Source organism: Nelumbo lutea, chromosome 1 (genome assembly GCF_056320005.1).
Source record: "Nelumbo lutea isolate HS-2025 chromosome 1, American lotus-T2T, whole genome shotgun sequence".
NCBI lineage: Eukaryota > Viridiplantae > Streptophyta > Magnoliopsida > Proteales > Nelumbonaceae > Nelumbo > Nelumbo lutea.
This window is the reverse complement of record NC_142684.1, coordinates 97,111,047-97,130,168: the sequence shown is the minus strand read 5'-3', so window position 1 is coordinate 97,130,168 and position 19,122 is coordinate 97,111,047. Positions and strand designations below refer to the sequence as shown.

The 19,122-nt window shown below is 39.3% G+C and overlaps 1 non-coding gene across 1 annotated transcript; it reads right to left on the bottom strand.

The window, feature by feature from the left end:
• Window positions 1–8,133: 8,133 nt before the first annotated feature.
• Window positions 8,134–8,245, bottom strand: LOC148876301 (small nucleolar RNA snoR100). The gene has a single exon (XR_016105985.1). It is a non-coding gene; the product is annotated as a small nucleolar RNA snoR100 (small nucleolar RNA).
• Window positions 8,246–19,122: the final 10,877 nt, after the last annotated feature.

The window sequence follows — 19,122 nt, the reverse complement described above, 5'->3', positions numbered from 1 at the left end:
AGCTCCAAACTTGTGCTATGTCAAGTTCCAAACTGATTGTAGTAGATCATAGTGCTCTGATTATCTCACGATGACCACATATTAGCACAAGTTCCACCAGCACTAGGAATTTGTGCTATGTTAATCAAACCTTGTAGATTGACCATTAATTAGGATTAATGTTGGTGGAACATGTGCTATGTCAAGTTGTAATTCTTGAATTAGTTCTAGTTAAACTTGTAATGTAAAGTCACCTACTTCCGTACTAGGATCTACTACAATCAGCACATTTGTATCTTGCACTTGAATTTCTTTAAATTGCTCCACTTCTGTTTCTTCTTGATCATTAACCTCAAGTTGATCATGGGTGTTGGAAACTCCAACAATTTCTGTTTTTTTCTTGGACTCCACCCTCTTGATTTTTAATATCTACAACTTCTTTAGCTTCATCCTCAACTTAAAGGATAGACATTAACATGCAAGGGATTATCTACTTTCTTATCAACTTTGTACCTCCTTCCAATTGACTCCAAGTTCTTTGTTGTAACCTGCTGCTGCTTCTTTTGCTCGAAATTAGTCCACTCCATATGTAGATCATCATGGAAGTCTAGTGGGATGTACTTCTCTTGCAAACACCTCTTCATCTCTGCCCATGTTATAATTGGATCATCACCTTTATTTTATAGTCGTTGCTCAAGAGTTCTCTACCATACTTTGATCTGTCAACTTCATGCGTGCAAATCTAATCCTTTGTTTGTCAAACATATTATGCCAATCAAAATATTCATCTATTTCAGCAACCCAATCAAAGAATGCTTGCGGATTATCATCTCTTTTGAAATCTGGTATTTCCCTTTCTCTTCTAATATGTTTGAAAACCTTACACCTATAGCCAACATTATTAGGTCTGTTTTCTTCCACCATCTTCTTAAATAAGTCAATCAAAGACCCTTCATATGGTTCAGAAACCCAATCATCATTTGTTCTAGACCTGTAAGATTGTTTATAAGATACCCTAGGCCTATAGAATCGGTCACTTTGTGAGAACATAGTGAATAAGCCATTAGCTCTGATACCAACTGATGTAGGACCAGCTCGGTTCTAATCCTTAGAGAGTGTTGAATGGCCTTCTTGATCAAGGTTTTATGGCTGTTGATGGCTGTAATTGCTTCTTGAAGGAATAAAAGAGAAAATAAGGAGAGAAAGAAGAGGGAAAATACCTGGAATCACTCACAGGGTGCCTAGAATCACTCTAGGGCATGGGAATTGCTCACCATGGCTAGCATAAGTTGAAGAAAACTCAATTGCCTTTGCCTAAAACGTCCATACATATTTATAGACTCTAAACTCATAATAATCCTAGGAGTCAAACTGTTAGATTCGTAATAGTCTTAGGAGTCAAACTGTTAGACTCAACAATCCTAGTAGGACTCAAACTAAGCTGTCATATCCTCTTTCAATTCAAAGAAGATTCAGTAACTCTAATCCTACTTATGCAATGACTCTGAAATTTTAAACATAAACAAACTGTAACTAGACAAAATAAATCCTATCATTGGACCTCACAGAAAATTGAAAATGACAAAAATACCCCTACTGTCCAAAAATATAGAAATACATAAAAATATCATTCAGCTCCTGCATCAGCAAACCTGGCCCATGAACATGTCCAGTGTCAACAAACTTGATGTATTTTCAACTAATCTGCTTTTGGCTTTGTACAATTGTACTCATTCAACTTAGACTAGCATGTGTGGCTTGTGTCAGGCATGCTAACTCTGTAGAAACATTGTTATAAGGTAAGTGGTGAAAAGTCTCAGACTGCTATGTTATTTGATATCAAACAGGGTTGTGGCTTGGTTACCCAGATTCTGGAGAAACCTTTTTGACTGGAAGTTAGAGAAAATGGAGAGTTTGTTTTCCTCGTTACAGAATGTCTTAACCCAATCTGATCAGTCAGGACAGCAGAACCTGGGAAGGGGAGAAATCTGGTTTGTTCTCAGTGAAGTCTTCTGTTAGATTGCTTTTGCAGGGTTCTAATCTGTCTTTTTCTCATAAGCTTATTTTTGTTCATGGTGTGTTTTTGGAGGTTGCTTTCTTCTACTGGATAGCAGTGCTGGGGAAGTGTCTCACAAGGGAGAGCTTGGGGAGAAGGGGAATTTCCATTGCTGACTCAAGATGTTGAAAAAAATGGAGCAGCAACAACCTCCTTATTCATTGACAACCTACATGGAAATTGTGGAACTTTTTCTTGGGTCTCTTAAATGTAGAATGGGTATGCCCAAATTCTGTCTGACCTGCTTGAAGGGTGGACGATTCAGTAAGGTTGGCCCAAGTTGTACACTACTTCGTGCTTGAGTCTTTGGACTGGATCCATTCAAATTTTGACAAAATCCTAACCCGAGCCCGCTCAAGTTGCACCCCTATGGTTCAGGGCCTTAGCAGCAAGGGAAGGAAAGTTTTGGAAGCTCATTCCTGCTGCAGCCCTATGGAGAATCTGGAAGGAAAGAAACAGGAAGATGTTTTACCAGAATTTTTCATCAAGATGATGTGATCTTTAGGGCTGTGACAGCAACATATTTTTGTTGGGCTTCATATCTCGAGTCTTGGCCGACTGTAGCATCTCTTCTTGTCAACAGTTCTTTACTATGGATTTTTTGGTAAATAAGTGCCAAAGTTTTTGTTATTTTGTAAACAACTGCCAACCGGGTGTACAGGGTCTTATTGGTTTTTATCTGTGTCTATTGCCTGTATAGTTGCTTCATTTTTGTATATGGCTTTGGAGGGTTAATCCCTTTGTAAACCTATTTTTGCCATTAATGAACTTCAATGCTTTACCGTTCCTTAAAAAAACAAATAAGACCAATCAATAAATACAAGATTTTCCAAAAAATACCACAAAGTTGGCCAAGCTGAAAATAATGCCTATGATATATAGATGAAACTTAAAGCTTTATTCTACATGGTTCGTGCTTGCTGTACCTTCATGTAGCAAAGCGCCTAAAGAAATTTGGGACTGTATAACTTAGGATACTCAAAGTGCTTCACGTTCAATACAAACTTGCATTTCATATGTTAAATGGATGCTTCTTCTCAAATTGAATTTCACATCCATGTTGGCTACTGCCTACTGGGCTGGCAAGCGTGAGAACATGGGTGAGTCTGAGAGTGGCCACTTTGTGTAAAAATGCCATAGGTTAGGACCACATCCAGTCTATCCTTCCCAAGATCCTAGATAGCTGGGACCAACATTGGGTAATGGCCTTTTATCCTTGTTGGTTACTATTAGTATTGCAGTAGATTTTGCTTCCTCTCTATAATTATCTTATATACCTTTGGTATATATGAGTAACACACGTTTTTTGTGTTGGTCCCTCGATGATATAGTTTATTAAAGTCAGAGCTTGATTTGTTCTATGCATGGCAATCAATTTATTGCCTTTAGGGGCAGTAATTTGCTACAAAAAGTACAGAAAGTAGGAAGATAATCATTTGGTCAAGCATTTATTTTTTGAAAAGTAATCAAGACAACTAAGAATTCCAAATGGATAAATCCAAATTTATAGAGCCAACACGTTGAAATTTGAAAATTCCTTGTACCTGTTTATAATGGCAAAGTTTCTTAGAATTAGAAGTTGGAACTCGTACTGGTTTGAGCAGATGAATCTACTAAACTCATTATCATTTGTTTTGAGGCAAACAGAATGATTCTTAGTAAGCTTATTGCAACAATTACATGAGATGAGCGTGTCATGTGGCTTCCTTCAGTATCTTTATTTTTTTATCGGTGAATAGTTTTTCTTAAGGAACTCATTTGTGTATGACTGTATGTTAGAAATCAGTTCAGTTCAGTTCTTATGTGATGCATTTATATTTTCATTTTTACAATCTAATTCTTGAATTGGCTTCTTCCAGACCTTCATAGTATATATGTTATGGGGGATCAATCTCAAGATGCAGACCATCCTAGGCCTCGAGTTAAGGCCACGTTTCACCTGAGCTCAGAAATGTATTCTGTGAGTGCAAACGAGGGCATTCTCTCTGCCCAGTTAGTTTCTATGAAAGAGCAAAGCATGAGTATACTGAAGGGTTTCATCACTAAGCATAATGTTCCTAATGATGTTCCTGATGAAAATCTTGAAGGTTCTTCTGAAGATGACTGTGAAGTAACTGAGAAGCCTCGTAAGAAAAGAAAGTGATTCAATCTTTTGGAGGTTGGAACTAACAGCTAAGAAAATGGATGCCACCTTAGTTGCCTTGTAATCTTGGTTATGGAGAACGTTTTAGGGTTTATGGAACTCTTCTGGTTAAGGAGAGTAAATTCCTTGCTTGTAAACTATCTGAGACTTTCAAAAGCTTTGGTTTTGCCATGTGTATGTCATAAATTGGCATTTATGTTGAATTTTGGTGGCTGGACTCAGGACTTAAACAGGTTCTCTTCGGATAGGTTAGGGTAGCCCACAATATCAACATGTATGCGTGAATAGTTTCAATGCACGACAATTATCACCAAAATAACCTATTAATTGTCAAAACATACAAGTTTCGAGGCATATCTAACCATAAATCTGATACATGAATGGTAGGATGAAAGAAAATTCAAAGGATCAACTATTAAGAAATGAATTCCATAGGTGACATTTTATTTTTTGTTCATCAGTTTTTGTTAATCACGTAAAGGCATGCATGTTATTTTTTTAGGATTTGTAAAAATAGAATATTTTAGATAATTATATTTAATTATAGCTATATGAACGGTAACTTAATGAAATTAATACTTTCCTAATATAAAATGAAATTATTTTTATCCATCATGCCATGGAAATCTTGCAAATATCATACACCAAATCGAATTTTCAATTCCTTACCCCTTCAGAATTTTTTGGTTTTTAAATTAAAAAACCAAAGAAAAATCAAATATGGGTTTTTTATTTTTGAATTCACACAACCAATTCAATTTTCTTTTATTAGAAAACTTAATTTAATCACCCCCAATCAGATAACAAAAGTATTACGTAAAATCTTCAACATGATGACTTTGAAAGAGAGTACATCTGTTGCTGATTTGCAACCAGTCACAACACTCCTTGCAACTCTCCCCTAATGAAAGTATGAAACTAGGGCTGCAATTCGGGCAGGTTGGATCGGGTTGAAGGACAGCCCAGGCCAACCACTAAAGGTAGGTTTGGACTTGACCCAACTCAAGGTTAACCCCAAGTTTATTAATTCAGGCCCAACCCTGAGTTTAACACAACCTCGGGTTTGGGCTAGGTCGGATTGGGTTAGTTGGGCTTGAGCAGGTTGGTTGGGTTTAAAAGAATTTATGTACATATTTACATAGTCATTCTTTATTAGAATTAATTGAAAATATTTACAAATTTGATTTGTATATGTTACATATTTATCTATACTACCAATAAAGTAGAAATTAGAGTTTGAAGCTTTTGTTTGACTAAAACACCTATGTTTTTTGAATTTCATCCCTCTCTAATTCTGAGGGTATAAAATATAATTTGAACTACCACTTTTCACCTTATTTAATTCTTTCTCATTAAGTCTTATATTTAAGGTATTAACTCCCATCTTGACTAAAATGCCTTTGTCTTTTGATTTGACTCCTCTTTAATTGTGAGGGCAGAAAATGTACTTTGAACTACTTTTTACCTCATTTAATTCCTGCTCATTGTCTTAATACCTAAGGTATTAATTCACATTGTCTTTCATGAAATCACATTTTTATCTATTTATTCTCACTAATAAATTCTACCCTTTTTCTGCTTCAAATAAATTCTGTATTGGTAACAATCTCTCTATATGTGTAGGGGTAAGGCTATTTACATTTGTCTCTCCCTAAACCTTGCATTGGCGAGAACCTCATGCATTGGGCTGCATATATATATATATATATATATATATATATATATATATATATATATATATATATATCCCATGTTTAAAACCAACCTAAAAGAGATACCATTCTTCTATCCTAGTGGTGACTAAGTAATTCAACTATCCAAGTCAAATAGGTCAACCCGTGATGTCATAGTTAAATAATAAAATTTTTAAAATGGAAATAAATATAAAAAATTACAAAAAATTGTAGAAAATATGCATGATAAACAATAATTGTTTTTATTGATGTTGGAAATGAATAAAATTTTTAAAATGGAAATAAATATAAAAAATTACAAAAAATTGTAGAAAATATGCATGATAAACAATAATTGTTTTTATTGATGTTGGAAATGAAATACAAAATTTAAAACTATTTTCAAAATTGAAATTGTTTTCATTTTTAGGTCAAATATGTCAACCATTGATGTTAGAATTAATTAATAATATTAAAACGTAATTGTGATAAACAATAATTGTTTTTAGTGATGATGGAAATGAAGTACAAAATTTTAAGTTGACCCAAAAATTTTATATATATATAATTCAACAAATTATAAAGAAATTGTAGAAAAACACAATTTTTATGAATTTTATGGCAAGTGTAATAGGAAGGGAAAATTTAGAAGCTAGTTTACCATTCAAACAACCAAAGTTGGGTATTTTGATAATTTTGCCTGCTTCCATCAACTCAAGATAACATAGCAGGTGTAGATACAAAGTTAGAAAGTTTAGGGGATGATTGTGATATTAAAGCAAGGTGCTTAACTACAACTGTCAAAAAGTACCAGAAAGGTTTCAACAATTTACCCATCTATATCTATACTACTTATAAAAGTGTGAATGAGGTAGTGGGCTTTTGGAAATTTTCTTCACTAAACTACATCTCTTGAATTTGGTTTATTTCGATTGAGAGGGCAATAATGTAATTAAAATAATACTATTAAATACTATTTCCACTAATAAATTATTAGGCTTAATTGCTTACATATACCTTGTATATTTAGGAAACTACTTAAATGTACCTTAAACTTTCAAAACCAACTTATATGTATGTACCTTATAATATGGCCCCAAATAACACAAAAAAACCATATATTAAAAGAGCATCAAAATTGTTATATGCCAATAATTATTTTATAATTTCATTTTTACCCTTGTTCTTCCTTCCCTCTCCAAACTGAATGAATGGAGGCAAGGAAGATATGAAAATATAGAAGAAGAAAAAGTTAGATTGTCAAAGACAACCAGATATAACAGGAACAAATCAAAGGATGTAGTCATAGATCTAGAACAAGATGAACTTAAAACAAAAACAAAGTAGATGGAATGTTGAAAATACTGTTCATTCTAAAGGAAATGTTATTCATAGAAAAATGACAACACTAAAGAAGGTATTTGAAAAAACAAAGGAACCAAATCTCTGATACATTTGATTATTCTCCACCCAGAATGGCGATTATATGATCAAATCCCAATGCTTCACTCTTTTCTTAAACACCTTCCAGGAACTATGACTATTCTAACATTCATACCAGTTAATATATTCCTTTTGCCTATAATAAAGACCTTCTCCAACCCAAACCTGTTCCAACAAATAAAAATAATAAAGAACCAGTTTTATTGGTTACTCCAAATGTAGAATGCAGTGAGAGTTGAAGTTGCCCCTTTTTCTAGGCTCTACCTTTAAAATATCATGTCAATTAGAAATTGCAATGGCGATTTACTGGTTGTGCAACAAGTGGGAGAACCATCTATTCATTGTTAATTATGATTAACATTCATTGATTTATATTCTTGACTAGAATACCCATATTTTTGTATTTGGTCCCTCTCTAATTGTGGGGGCCCAAAATGTAATTTAAACTACTACATTTCTCCTCATTCAATTCTCTTTAAGTCTTATATTTATGGTATTAACCCATTCTTTCATTGAATCTTATATTGATTGATCATATTAATATTAATATTAAAAAGTGCGTCACAAAGAAAAATAATTTTTATAGACCAACCCAAAAATAGAATTGTTTCATGTTTGGTGACAAGTCAACAATTCAACCTTTTGGGTCAAATGTGTAAACCTTTGATGTCATAATTAAATAATAATAAAAATTAAAAAAAATATAAAAATATAAAAAATACAAAAACTTTATAGAATGCACTTGGTCAAATATTATTTGTTATCATCATCATAAAAAATGACTACATGCAAAGGACATGAACCCTTATTAGTATTTTTAAAAATGTAAGTTTCAAAAGAAATATAGGTCATATGTAGGCTCGTGTAATCAAAGCCACAAAGCATCGAAGTGAGCAGACATTTTGGACCTTGCATTTCAACTTTATGCACCTTACCATGCTTCCTTCAAAAAGAGAGTTAACTTCTCGGATTAAGGATAAAGTAATCAATCCACTTCACTTTTATGGTAAGACCTCACAACCCCCATAGTATGGTGTTCAATAAGATTGTCTGTTATCTCAATTTAGAATGTCAAATGTCATATGGCTACTTTCACTTCACTTTATCTTACCAAATACCATCCATCACACTGATACCATACTAGTTAAATTATTTGTTCAAGAATAAGTAATCAATCCATTTTAGTTTCTGCACTATGACCTCACAACCTCCATAATAATTTATTCAACTGCAATATGCTATTGATATTAATTATTATTATCTAACAACAAAAATATCACAAAAAATTAAAATTTTCTATATTATAACATTTAAACAGAGTGCATTTGCTGCAATTGTGATCACAATACTTCATTGCAATTAGGGATGGCAATAGGATGGATTTAGGGAGGGTTTTATAAACTTTAGACCCTCCCCGCCTCCCAAACTTCTTAATTTGTTTTCTTGCCAAAACCCACAGGAAGTTGGATTTGAATCTAAACTTTCTCCATATACGAAAACTAATGCAAAACCCTCCCTGACCTACCCTCCCCGCATTTGAGGGTGGGAAAATCAGGTTGGTGGATTGGAATCAAAGCCTACATCTAATTTCTTGTTATATATAAGAAAAAAATAAATAAAGTAAATAAAGTAAAAAGAACAAACATCTCAAAATTTTCAATCATTAGAAAACACAAACTATCAATGATTCTTTACATAAAGATTCAAAATATTATTAAATTGACCGTTGGCCCCAACGATCCCACAAAAGTAGCTTCGCAGAGATTGGTCTCCTTCTCCATTGCTGTGCCATTAATTATTATAGAAAAGTGTTGGACGTTTTGGGTTAGTCCCTACAACAAGTGAGCTTATTGCGTTGTAGTTTGTCACAGAGACTTTGAATCATCATGGTTAGCTGCTGCTGACTTTCTTCATTACAAAGGGTATTTTTCATGGGTATTTCGGTCGCCAGTTGCTGGCGATGGTTCTGGCATGGTCAGAAAGATAGCCAGTCGCTGGCGATCTTCCTACATGGTCAGAATGATTGCCGACCACTAAACATTCTTCCCGTTTGGTAGAATAATCACCATTCTCCTATTTTCCTTTGTTGCTTTTTTTTTTTTTTTCTGTTGCTTTGCAAAGAGTCATTCGTGGCCTCGTGGGTACCAGTCACTTGTGATGCATCAGCATGGCAAGAAAGATAACCACCTACCGGTGATACTAGTTCTGTGCTTGGCATGATCAGTATCTCCTATTTTGTGATGGGGTATTATGTCGAGAGGTTGAAGACAACCTCCCGACTGTTGGATTGTCACTAGACTTCTTAGATTTTATTGTACCTTGTCCATTATTTAATAATATATATAAGATTATAATATTATATACCACAGCGAGCGTCCTACGCCACGATGAAGGGTCCTCCTGCCCAGGAGCATCACGTGGGGCCCTCATCTGCCCCTGCATCTGCCCAAGAGCTCGCCGAAGGGGCCGAGCACTCTTCCAAAGTTTTCCACCCTCGATGGTTAGTTTGCGAGGGGGACTTTATCACCGAGGAAGGGGTCAGCCAAGCCCTGGTGAGCGGAGATCGCTTCCGGATGATGCAGAGCTCGCCGCGAGCCGTCTATGACAAGGGGCTTCACCACTTGGCCGAGGTAAGTTTTTTGTATTCATTGCGACGTTCTTTTGTTTTTCTTTGTTGTATCTTTTGCTGATGGTTCTCACAGTAGGCATGTCTCCACTTCGTTGGTCTAGGAGATCGGATGAGCCTCAACCAGGCCCACTTGGACAGGCTTGAAGAGAATGAGAAGTTCCAAAAAGCTGTCGCCACTGCCGAGGAGAAGCTCGCCAAGGAGAAGCTTCAGCTAAAAGCTGAGGAGAAGCTGAAGGAGGTGTAGAAACGCCTCTCCAAGGAGCAGGAGAAGCAGGCAGTTGAGGTGGAGAGAAAGACAGCCAAAGCGGCAAAGCGGGCGGCTAAAGCTGAAGGGAAGTCTGTTGAGGCACAGAAGTGGGAAGCCGAAGCCGAGAAGAAGGTGGCAGAGGCTGAAGAGAAAACTGTTGAGGCGCTGAAGCAGGCAGCCAAAGCGGTGAAGCGAGCCGAGGAGGCGGAGAAGCGGCCAGAGGACCTTGCCGATTGCACATCTGGGATGTACCTAGACGGGATCGAGGACACCAAGAGCTTGAAGGTGATTCTGGACTCTCCCGAGAAGGCTACAGAGGTCGCCAAGGTTGCCGATGGTGGCATGGACTCTGCCCTTCCTCCGACTGGCAGTGAGGCCTAGGGGATCTTCTTCCTTTTTCTTTTTTTTCTTTTTTGTTGCTTGATGTAAATGTGCTCGACCTAAGAGGCCACAAAACATTTTTGTAAAGGCTCATAATTTGATGAAGTGTAATGTCAGAATCAAGCATTCTTTTTGTACACTGTGCTCCTTTTGTTCTGTGCAATGTGTTATCCCTTTCTTTTTTCTTCCTTTTTTTTTTACCGAGGGGTCCCTACCCCTCTCAATGAAGAGACCACAATGCATGCACAGAAAGTAGCTCATGTTGGCTCGTTACACGCTTGCCTTAGGTTGATAGGAAGGAGAGGCCGAGGTAGAGCTGCGTGACCAAAGTGCAGCTTACCTGACCTAGTTCCTTCTAAGTGTCCACTTAGGCAAGGCCAAGGTGGCCTACTGAAATGTGGGGAAGAGGCTGAGGCAGAGCTGAAGCTCGCCTGGCTCCCTTCCTCCTGTGGTTGCTTAGGCAAAGCCAAGATGGCTAGTCAAGCTGTGAAGGAGGGGTTGAGGCAGAGCTGAGGGTCGCTTGGCTCCCACCTCTCCAAGTGGTTACTTCAACGAAGCTGAGGTGACTCTTTAAGGAGGTCTGGGTCTCAGACCGAGGCAAATCGCCGAGTTGGTTGGGGTTGCTGTCTTTAGCTGATGGTGCCAAGTGTAGAAGACTAAGAGGCTAGTTGCTGCCGAGACAGTGGTGAGGCGTGCGAGGCCTTGGCCATCCTGGTATAATTTGGCAAGGCGTTTAGTTAGGGTGTTCTCTATTAGCAATATGCCTTGGCGATGGCCCGACAAGAGGGTGCAGTCCACAGGAGAGGCCATGCGCCTCGACCAGTCACGAAGCCAAGGGATCTTAGAGACCTGGTGTGATCACACGCTAAGCATTGAGCCGAAGAGGAACTTTGCTTCATTCATTCATTACTTCATCAAAAAATTACATTCATTTGTAGTACATCCGGAGGTTCTCCGAGTTTCATGGTCTCCCATCTAAAATTTTCAAATGAAAGGTGTCAGGGCCGACGACTTGCTTGATCTTGTAGGGGCCTTTCCAATTGGGGCCCAACTTTCCTACTCTAGGTTTAGGGACCATGACCTTCCTGAGGACAAGGTCTCTCTCTTGGTAATGCATTTTTTTCACCTTGGAGTTGTAGTAGCGGGCCACTCGTTGCTGGTAGGCGGCCATCGTGATTTGTGCTTGCTCTCGGACCTCTTCTAGCATGTCTAAGTTTGCTCTAAGTGCTTCACTGTTCTCGGCCTCGTCGTATGCTTTGATCCGAAGTGTTGGCTAGCTGATCTCTGTTGGAATTACTACTTCCGTACCATAGGCTAGGCCGAATGGGATCTCTCCCATAGCCATCTGAGGTGTGGTTCAGTATGCCTAGAGAACGCTATGTAGTTCGTCAGCCCACAAGCCTTTGGCTTAATCAAACCTGGTCTTCAGTCCGTCCGGGATGGTTCTGTTTGTGACCTTGGCTAGGTCGTTCGTCTGAGGGTAGCCCACTGAGGTGTACTATTGTCTGATGCTGAGGGAGGCACACCATTTTCGGAACTTAACATCATCAAATTGCTTCCCGTTGTTGGTGACAAGCATGTGGGGGAGGCTGAAGTGACAAAAGATATTTTTCCAAAAGATGCTCTGGATTTCTCGAACTGTAATGGTGGCTAAGGGTTCGACCTCTACCCACTTGGTGAAGTATCCACAGTGATGACGAGGTATTTCCTACTCCCTGTTTCTTGAGGGAAAGGACCGAGGAGGTCCATTCCCCACTTAGCAAAGGGCCAAGGACTACTGAGAGCCGAGAGAGTTGTGGCTGGTTGATGGCAGAGGTTAGCATGTCTCTAACATTAATCGCACCTTTGTACCAGCTCAGCTCTGTCCTTGTAAAGAGTTGGCCAAAAGTACCCCTGCCTTAGTGTTTTTTGGGCTAGGGCTCAGCCACCGAGGTGGTTACCGCAAATGCCTTCGTGAATTTCTCAGAGCACGTATTCGCCTTCCTCCTGACAGAGGCATTGGACGTAAGGCAAGGTGAAGGATCTCCTATACAACTTTCCCTCTAGCAAAGTGTAGTGTGCTGCCTGACATTGGAGTTGTCTAGCATCGTTCCTGTCGTCAGGCAGTCTCCCGAGCTTTGGTGGAGATGGCCGAGGCTAAGGACTATGCCCGAGGAGGAAAGTCTCTTCGGATACTATAGGAGCCAAAGGCTAGTACCGAGTGCGATGGACGAGGGACCCAAAGTAGGTCTTGCAAGGACAGAGATGTTAGAGGGCTTGGGTGGGTACCCAAGGCAAGGACTCCGATGATCAAGTTAGTACGAGCGTAAAGTGAGTTAGAGGCTTGGAACCGAAGGGTCCAGACGAGGACTTAAATAGAACTTAAGTTCTCTAGAGGGAGGTAGTGTTTAGAGATTACTCAAACTCCAGATTGAATCTAGAGAGTTTAGCCCCTTACCTTGTGGGGGTGCTTCATATTTATGAAGGGATAGGAAATCCATCACATGGACACCCAAAGATTGCAAAATAAGGGGGCGAATTTCAAAAATTTTTACTCCCCTTCAACTGGGAATCGAATTCCCCATTTAGAAAATCATATTTTCGAGGATCATTCTTGAATCATAAACTGAACCAGATCTGAACCAAAAGGAGTAGGGAGAGATAATACCTGATACAGAGAAGTAGTATCTCCCAATGGAGGTGTTCACGCCCAAGGAAGGATCCAAAATCTACTCCCACTGAAGATGGCGCAGTGCAGGGTGGAGCAGAATCAGTAGTGTTCTTCCAAAAGAATTTGATCCTTCTCAAGAATCACCTGGACGGCTTGTGAATACAACTCCCACCAATCTTTTCTCCAAAAGATTGGTATCAAGATCCAATCTTGATTTCTCCCAAGAACTGGAGATCGAACTGCTATAGGCGGCGATTGCAGGAAGGAGGCGGCAAGAGAGTATTTGCAGGGTGCAGATTCTCTCTTCTCGTGATTTCAGCTCTGAAGACAAGAATATTTATTGCTTGCTTGTGATGTCTAAAGGCTGCCGCCCCCTCTTCCTTTTATAGACTTAAAGGGATCAGCTGCTAATCCCATTAGGAGTTGCTAACCCAAATCATATTTGGATTAGAAGTCCCTTTAAGTGATAAGGGATAACCCTTATCTTATCTGCAGATTAGATCAGCCATCTCCTAATCTAATTAGGAAGTTTCCAGATCTAAATCTTATTTAGACCTTGGACTCTCTAAGTGGATAGGGTGAGGGACCAATCCTATCAGCTGATCCATCTCAGAATTTGCCCCTTAAGTGACTAATCAAATTAGCCCAGTTCGAAATGGGCTTAAGGCCCATTTAAGGTTATGTATTCATTTAGCCTTCCAAACTGTTGCCCAGTTGGCCTTCCTTGTATGGCGTGGGACCCAAACATTGATCTACACATCAGCCACATGGGTTCAGCCTAGCCTTTGTTACAAGGCCTGGCCGAATACACTGTTATGGACAGTGCACCCCCTGAAACCCATCAGATGGGCTCTATGGGCCCAACACTTACCCTAAGTGGTCCCTGGGCCAAGCCACCTTGTAACACCCAGGCACTGTGGGCAGATGCAAGATTAGCCCATATGGCAGGCACTGTGGCCAAGCCACCTTGTAACACCCTGACAAGAGAGGACCTCTCCCTCGGCTGCAAGGAACAGTGTTGCACTCTCTGCTTATATGGAAGCCAAATCAACAAAAAGAAGGCAAAAGCAAGAAAAGAAAGCCCAAAATTTATCAAGTTCAGCCCGGCCCAGCCATGAGAGCAAGGGAGTTTCATTCGGCCCAAGTAGTGCAAGTTAACTCTTTGGAAAACCCAAGGGAAGAAGCCTAGCAAGAAGGAAATTTCGGCCCAGCCCATTTTTAGTCCAAATAACAGCCTAGAGTGTAGCCCACATGAGCTCAAAAGCAAGCTAAGTTGTAGCCCAAATAGCAGCCCAAAGGGAGCTAGGGGCGGCAACTCCTAGAAGTTTCTTGAAGAGAAGGAGGGAGCACTCTAGAAGGTTCATGAGGGGTGTAATAAACCCAATTCTAGAGACTTCAAGAAGGGGCAAGAGCCCCCTTGAAAAACTATATAAGGAGGCCTCTAGGAGGGGTAAGAGGTGTTCAATTGCTTGAGAGGAAGGCTCTCCCACTCTTAGAGGTTCGGCCACCTTGAGAGAAGAGAAGAGAAGAAGGCTAGGCGCAAGGAAGAAGAAGAAGAAGGGCTGAAGGAAGTTCAAGACAAGCAAGCTAGAAGAGAAGGTGAGTTCGAATTGAGGGTTTGTGATTCAAAGATCTTTTGTAATAAATCATTTGTAGTTTCATTCTCTTTTGATTTGAATTCAGTTTCTTTGTTATATTTTCTTTCTTCTTTCTCCTTGTTTCCATTCTTCCTTGATGTATTTCAGCTTGTAAAATTTCAGTTCAGCAATCTAATTCTTTTTGATTCATTCAAATGGTCATGAATTGTACTTGAAGTTTCTTGAGTAAGGGTGTTATTGTAGATTAATTCGGCCAACTAACCTTCAAAACTCAGATCTGATTTCTCAGATCTGAGATTGCAAGATCTGAATTGCTTGAAAGAGAATTCAGATCTGCAATTTTCAGATTGGCCGAATGGATCTAAAGCTTGGAATTCCTAGAGTGCTTGAGAGAGACTCTAGGAATTCAGATCTACTATTCAAGAACTGAATTGAGTGCAAGGTTAGAGATAATTTGCACAATTCAGTTGGTGATCAATTCAGACTTGAATTGATGCCTTAAAAGTGTTTGAAGAAATGCATGCATGGGGATTAAATTCTTGCTAGAGATAGAAGAACCGTCACTCATGCATAGGATGAACATGCGCTTGAGAGAGGCTGTTCATGACCTTGGGGTTTCACCAAACCAAAGCTCAATCATGATTTATTCGAATGATCCAAATTGATAGATTGCTGAATTCTAAGATTGACATTTACTGCTTACTCTTCTAACCTGATTTGAAGGCAATTGGGCCAATGATTTAGATAGATTTTAATTTAGGATTTTTTAGCTTTCATTAAAGTTCTGATTTATTTGTTGATCAGATAAGAAGTGCTCAATTTAGTATTGGTAATTGTTTCCTAAATCCTCGTGGGAACGATACTTCACTCACTACTTTATTACTTGAACGGCTAGTGCACTTGCTAGTGTCATAATGAGCCACACATCACCCAACATACCCAGGTTTTGACCCCCGCTAAGGATCTCACTGATTGGTACATCAAAGACAGTCCAATCCAACACCTAGTACAGTATCATAATCGAGTCTAGGGGTCGGGTGTAACTTTTTAGTTTCGCCCATCAATCTCGAAGGTCCAGGGCAATACTGGAAATCTGGTCCAGTTCAAAGATTCAATTAATCCTACACTGTATGTGCCTAGGGTCTCACCCCGGTGGCTGAGACAAGCCACCCCAACCAACTTGGTGGTGCCACAGTGTCAGCCTTGTCAGGATAGGTCTCCCCATACCGACCCACTGGCTGTGAACATTCTAAACTAACACGAGTCTCATTAAGTGTCCAGTTTAAGGGTATTACACAGAAACATACCAAGGGAACATGAATCAAATATGCACTTTTATTCATTTACAATAAACTCATAAAGTACATCATTTTGATTGAAGCTAAGGGCATACAAAACTGTCTAACAATTTATAGCTGGAGTCGCTTGGGAGTAGTTGGGCCTGGATGGTCCAGATACGAGCCGTATGAGGGCCTGGAAAGATCCTCTACCAAAGCAACGCGACGCTCTTGGATTGGGTACGTCCAACCTAAGCCTAAGCCCTAAGTGTCCCCATGGTACGCTTTGGTTGGCAACTCCAGATCTCCTGCCCACAAGAATCCTGACCACGCCTACCCACAATTCACCACCTCCGGTGAATTGGGAACATCTTCCCCTGCATAATACTATGCAAAGGATAAGATGTTCTCCATGTGTGGCTGTGATAAACGTGGGCAAGAGACCCGGACTCCATGCTGGCACCCTCTGGTTTGACATGCGTAGGCCTCGTACAGGTAAACCAAAAGCACCTACATCAGGTATCACTAGTCAAACCTTTAGGTTTGCATGTGGAACTGGATACATTGATAACTATAGGGCAGCGGACTATGTTATATAATAATACAATAATAATATTAGACATTATTATTATATATTATTTATATTGTTAATTATGTTAGACAGTTGTATGCCTTTAGCTCCAATCAGATATTATGTTAGACGATTATTAATTATATTAGATATTATTATTTGATTCATGTTCCTGTGGTGTGTTTATGTGTAATACCCTTAAACTGAACACTTATAAGACTCGTGCTAGTTTAGAATGTTCATAGCCATTGGATAAGTCTCAAGATATTTATCCTACCAAGGCTAACACTGGTGTGCTGCCAAATGTTGGGGTGGCCTGTCTCAGCCACCAAGGTGAGACCCAAGGCACATGTAGTGTAGGATTAATTGAATCTTTGAACCGGACCAGATTTCCAGTATTGCCCTAGACCTTGGAGATAGATGGGCAAAACTGGAAAGTTACACATGACCCCTAGATTCGATTATGATACTACACTAGGTGTCGAATTGGGCTATCTTTGATATGCCAATCAATGAGATCCTTAGCGGGGGTCAAAACCTGGGTATGTTGGGACAGTCTGAGAATTCATCTTAGTAGGTGATCATAGTGATAGGATCAACCCCTTTGTCGGACAAAGGTAGTGATTGAGGATGCATTCTCTCTAATGGAAACCAAGACTGCCGGCAGTAGATTTCAATCGTTGAGATTTGTTTTGCAAAATATATTTTAAATGAGATATAAAAGTATATATATATTTATGGTTTTCAAATGTTTGCAAAAGGTTTTAATTCCCGGGATCCATGTGAGTAGAGAGTGCAACACTGTTCCTTGCAGTCGAGGGAGAGGTCCTCTCTTGTCGGGCAGTGTTTGATCATTATGGGCTGAGAGGTTAAGTGTAAGACCATTGAGGGTAATACCCGATGGGCTAATCTTGCATCCGCCCACAGTCCCTGGGTGTTACAAGGTGGCTTGGCCCAGGGACCACTTAGGGTAAGTGTTGGGCACATAGAGCCCATGTGATGGATTTCAGGGGGTGCACTATCCATAACAGTGTATTCAGCCAGGCCTTGTAACAAAGGCTGGGCGAAACCCATGTGGCTGATGTGTAGAGCAATGTTTGGGTCCCATGCCATACAAGGAAGCCCAACTGGGCAGCAGTTTGGAAGGCTAAGTGAGCACATAACCCTATTGGGCCTATAGCCCATTTCGAACTGGGTTGATTTGATCAATTAAATAAGGCGTGAATTCTGGGAATGGATTAGCAGATAGGATAGGGTTTTAACCCTATCCACTCAGAGAGTCCAGATCTAAATATGACTCAGATCTAGAAACCTCCTAATGAGATTAAGAGAAGGCTGATCTAATCTGTAGATAAGATAAGGGTTTACCCTTATCACTTAAAGGGAATTCTGATCCAAATGTGATTTGGATCAGAAACTCCTAATGGGGTTAGGAGTTTATCCCTTTAAAGTTATAAAAGGAAGAAGGGGGCAGCAGCCTTTAGTAGATATACATTCACATCCTCTTCAGAGCTGAAACCACAGAAGGAAGAATTTAGCAACCCTGCGAAATTCTTTCTTACCGCCTCCTTCCTGCTGCCGCCTAACCTGTCAGTTCGATCTCCAGTTCAGTAGGAGAAATCAAGATTGGATCTTGATATCAGTTCCTTGTGAAGGGACCGATAGGAAGTTGTGCTCATGTGCCATCTTGCTAATTCTTGCGAAGGATTAGGTTCTTGGGAAGAACACTGTTGATTCTGCTCCATCTTGCACTGCATCATCTTCAGTGGGAGCAGTCTTTGGATCCTTCCTTGGGCGTAAACACCTTCGTTGGGAGATGTTATTTCTCCATGTTAGGTATAACCCTTTCCTACTGCTTTTGTTCAGTTCTGGTTCGATTTATGGTTCAAGATTGATCCTTGAAAAATATGAATTTTCTAAAATAAGGGAATGTGATTCCCAGTAGGATGAAGAGAAATTTTTTAAATTCGCTCATTCTATTCCGCAAGATTCGGGCATCCATACGATGGATATCTCATCCCTTTAGTGGTAACAGAGCCAGGTTCAAGTCTTGAACCAAATTGGATCAAATATGAACCTACGCAAATGGGCAGAAGGTGTTCTACTCGATTTGCGCAGATATAAAGTTTTTCTGAAAAATTTGTTTCCAGTCAATGGGCGATTAATCTGAAATTAAAATTTATAAATCTGATTATTATTTAGAATTGTTCTTTATGATTTTCTTGATTTATGGGCTGTTCGTACACATGGAGATCGAAATCTTGATTGGCGCATGGAACCTGCGATTTTGCAGTTTCTTGTTTTTTTTTTATTACATTTGCTCTGTAAAATATATATATATATATATATATATATATATATATATATGTTTATTTATTTATTTTTAGATTGAATGTATAGGCATTCAATCTGATGTAATTATAATAGAAATTAGGTTTTCTATTTATTTTATTTTCGATCGAAGATGGCGGCGCA